This window comes from Mytilus galloprovincialis, chromosome 9 (genome assembly GCF_965363235.1).
Source record: "Mytilus galloprovincialis chromosome 9, xbMytGall1.hap1.1, whole genome shotgun sequence".
Classification (NCBI taxonomy): domain Eukaryota; kingdom Metazoa; phylum Mollusca; class Bivalvia; order Mytilida; family Mytilidae; genus Mytilus; species Mytilus galloprovincialis.
This window is the reverse complement of record NC_134846.1, coordinates 3752346-3756868: the sequence shown is the minus strand read 5'-3', so window position 1 is coordinate 3756868 and position 4523 is coordinate 3752346.

Sequence of the window (4523 nt, the reverse complement as noted above, 5' to 3'; positions counted from 1 at the left end):
ACCACATCCTCTTTTTTGTAAATATGTAAAAAAAAAATAAGCACAAAAAGGCATATAGACAAAGTATATTACAGTCCTTGGATGGCGTTAACTTTCCACTAATACCATACAAATTTACACCTTTCACAAGACACCATTATACCATAAATTATGTGCCATTCTGTGTACATATTTGCACCATACACCTTACACATTGTATATACACCATCCGAAATTACCCAAAATGCAATTTAATTTCATAGAAAGCGTGCGACTACACAATTAATTATTTATTTTAAGAATACGAATTTTGATCACAATATTGTAGATTAATGTATATAAACATTAAAATCAGTTCTTATTAGTATTTTGCATAGTTACAAACTGTGATAACCACACTTTATATACACGTTACACAATCCGGCAATTCCTCATACACCATTCCTCTAACACCATACACCATAGTACCATACACCTTCTACCATGTGACCATATGCCATACACCATTACACAATACACGTTTTTTGGGGAAGTTTACCCAATTCAAGGGGTTATCAAAAATTAAAGACAAGAATAAAAAATGTAACATAATACAATAACAGAATGGCGGAATGTTTAAGTATATAGCACCGTCATATGTATCAAATTTTCATTGTTTATCTTTGATTATCAGTGAGGCAAACTTTTAGTTTTTGTTTAAATATTCAAACGGTTTTACAAAGGCTAGCTGATGGAGATTGGGATCTTAAAAATATAGTCTAACTTCTCGACATGTGCATCCGTACGGAATCTCTCCGGTACACAATTGTCGTCTTATTATTTATTATTTCGTGTTTCGGGTGTTGATAGCAAATATGTCATTGTCAATTGTCTATTATATAATATTACATGATGGAAACAACAAACCCAAAACCCCTGTGCGCGTCCTTGTTTTGTTTACATTTGTTACGAATTCATAACGTGAAATCGACCAAAAATATTTCATTCATTGATTAATTATTGCCAGAAAACTTTGTCCCCTTATTGACTTTGAGTTATTCGACGCCGAAATTTGATAAGGGAGCTAATTCTATTTTTAATTATTTTTCATTTTTTGCCATGGTGACAATCGGTAAACCACGGTTTCAAAACACGGCAATTAATTGGCTGCCATATTTGTTAAATTATAACAGACAACAGACAGAGACAAAAACAATTGACGATTATACAATACTTTTCGTAAATTATAAAATCGTGCACAGAAGTCTAACTTTATGATGTATACATGCATTGGTTTTAAAAATTGGATAAACATTATTTTTCACCAGTCACTCGTTTCAAATGACCTTAGTTGAACCTTGTAATGCCTGTTGTTATATAACATTAACGGTACCAATTTTTCTGCACCAGATTGGCATTTTGACAATAAAAGAGGGACGAAAGATACCAAAGGGACACTCAAACTGATAAATCTAAAACAAACTGACAACGCCTGGACAATAAATGTCTCCTCAGTGATTCCCGAGGCCAAAATATTAGAAATTCAAATTAAACATTTTCCTAACAGAATCGGTTGACACACTCTTATACAGATAACTTGTAATTTGTTTTTGGTTTTCTATGGCGTACGTTCTTCTTCTGCAGTTGTCGTTTTTAGGCAAACAGATAAGCTGTCGGTTAATTAGAGTATGGGAACAATATATCAAAAGCGTATATTTCCTGAATATTTGGATACAATAAAGGATTTTCTATTAGTAGAATGTTTATGAACACGTATTTTTCAAGTAATAAAGCACTAATTCAGTTATATTCATCTGTTTGATGGATCATATAACTTTAAAATAATTTACGAAAAAATCTTGAACACTGCATCTGTATCAATCCAATTACGGTATTGTGTATGCATACGTAATTATTTATCCGTTGATGTGATCCATTAATATAATTTTAGACTATTGTAAAAAAAAACAAGTATAAAGCAACAGAAAACACAATCAATGAGTAGGAAAGTATAATAGTTACATTATTTATATAAATCTAATCAAGAATATACACACACGTCACGTAGGTCAATAGCCTGTCGAACAATGCGTCATCGACTAGTTACATATAAAACAAAACTAATGTAGCTAGAATGAAATTCAAAACAGTGTGGCTGTGGCCATTGATTGACACATTAAATTCATCCATTGACTGGGACAATTTACGTGAACGTTTGTATGTAACGACCACTGCTCACTATGTTCTTTTTAAAGACACTTAAACTATGGGGTCACCAAAAGTTCTCAACACCTTAATAAAGTAATTCGAAAAATTAATCAGAAATAACACGAAGTTTTGATTTATATCAATTATATAAATCAAAACATAAAGGTTATTCCTGATTAATTTTTCGAATGATTTTATAATTAAAGGCGTTAAGAAACCTTTGGTGACCCCACAGTTTAAACGTCTATCGCAGGTACGTCGTGAACAGTGGTCGTTACAGACAAACGTTCACGTAAATTGTACCAGTGAATGGATGAATTTAATGTGTCAATCAATGGCCACAGCCACACTGTTTTGAATTTCATTCTATTATGTCTTTTCTAGTCATTGATGTTTAGAATTTTCTTTTGTAATAGAGGATTAAATTTACAACATAGACCTACGATCCCTTGTATTTGACCAATCAAAAGTTCAAAATTAAAAAAAAACTTGCCAAATTATACCCTGTCTATTACATAAACATTAAAAGTTTATTATCTTAAACTCAAAAAAGTTCTCAGCAAATTTACATACTCTAATACAATGAAAATGTTATTCAGCTTAATTGTCAAAATACAATGCAATTTTAATATGTTTTTGTAAACATTTGCATCGAAGGACATCACTAACCAAATTAAATTGTATTAGATAATTTAGTTTTGGTTTAGGATGTACGTTGCATGTAAACGTTTATATAAATATTCAAATACCGCAAACACAATTGATCAAATTGTTTTCATTTTGTATATGTTCAGGAGTTTGGCGATCTTTACAGTCTAGAACTTCAGGATACACACGTGGACCTGGAATTCTGTAAATTAAAGTCAAGATTGAACGAATATTCAAAATTTTCTAATTACATGACTGTATAGATAAAGGCAACAGCATTATACCGCTGTTCAAAACTCATAAATCTATGGACAAAAAACAAAATCGGGGTAACAAACTGAAACTGAGGGAAACGCATTAAATATTAGAGGAGAACAACGACACAACATTAAAATGTAACACACACAGCAACGGACTAAGCATTAGACAACATCCGATGAGAATAACCAATATAACATCAAAACCAAATACATGAATTTGGGATAGAAAAGTACCGTGACACGCCTTATAGTAATGTGAATTCACACTCAAAAATAGGAGAAAACAAACGACACAATGGAAACACAACGTAAAATATATCAAAAAGGACTGGAAAACAATTTGTTTTGAAATGAGAATTGAATGTGTAGTGTCATCGTAAACACGAAGTTCAAAGTTTAAAATCATGCACTATATCTTTATATACGAGTTTGAAACATATGGTACGTTTCATTTCATGTTCATCTTCAGGTAAAACAGTGAATAGAAAGTGAAATCCAATCTATGAAGATAGGATGATCCTACGACACCTAATTTTGTGTCTCAAAGTTAGGACGAAAACTGCGATATATCACAAGTTAGGAGAGCTTCAAGAACACGACTTAGGACAAAGACATGTCCACAGATGGACTAAGGACACGTCCTAGTCCTATGACAGCTTTGAGAACACCACCCCTGGTGATTATAACGAAAAAGTTGTATGCATTATGGTAACAATACATTTATTACGAATGCATAACCTAATATGGACCCCAATTTTTTTTAAGTGACTAATTAATTTCTGCCAAAAAACTTTGGCTGTTTATTGACTTGCGGGGATTCGGTGCCGACATTAACCGATTAATATAAAAAAGAAGATGTTGTATGATTGCCAATGAGACATGTGTCCACAAGAGACCAACACGACACAGACATTAACAACAGTTACTATAGGTCACCGTACGGCCTACAACAATGAGCAAAGCCCATACCGCATAGTCAGCTATAAAAGGCCCCGATAAGACAATGCAAAACAATTCAAACGTGAAAACTAACGGCCTTATTTATATAAAAAAAAATGAAAAAAAAAAACAAATATGTAACACATAAAACAAACGACAACCACTGAATTACTGGCTCCTGACTTGGGACAGTCACATATTAATATAAAATGACGGAGTTAAACATGTGAGCGGGATCCCCCTCTTTTACCTGGGACAGTTATATAACAGTACAACATAAGAACGAATTATACAAATCAGTTGAAAAGGCTGAACTCATCAGATGGATAAAAATACAAGTATACGTGGCCAGGTACTTATACATTCCGACAACAAAAAGACACTAGGAACAGATCTGAGAGAACTCGCAGTTATCTGACAGCTAGTTCAAAGCCACTTACAACTAGTAAAAAACCTCATGTATCTAAAACTAAACTATCAATCCGTACACATCCAACATCCAATGGATTT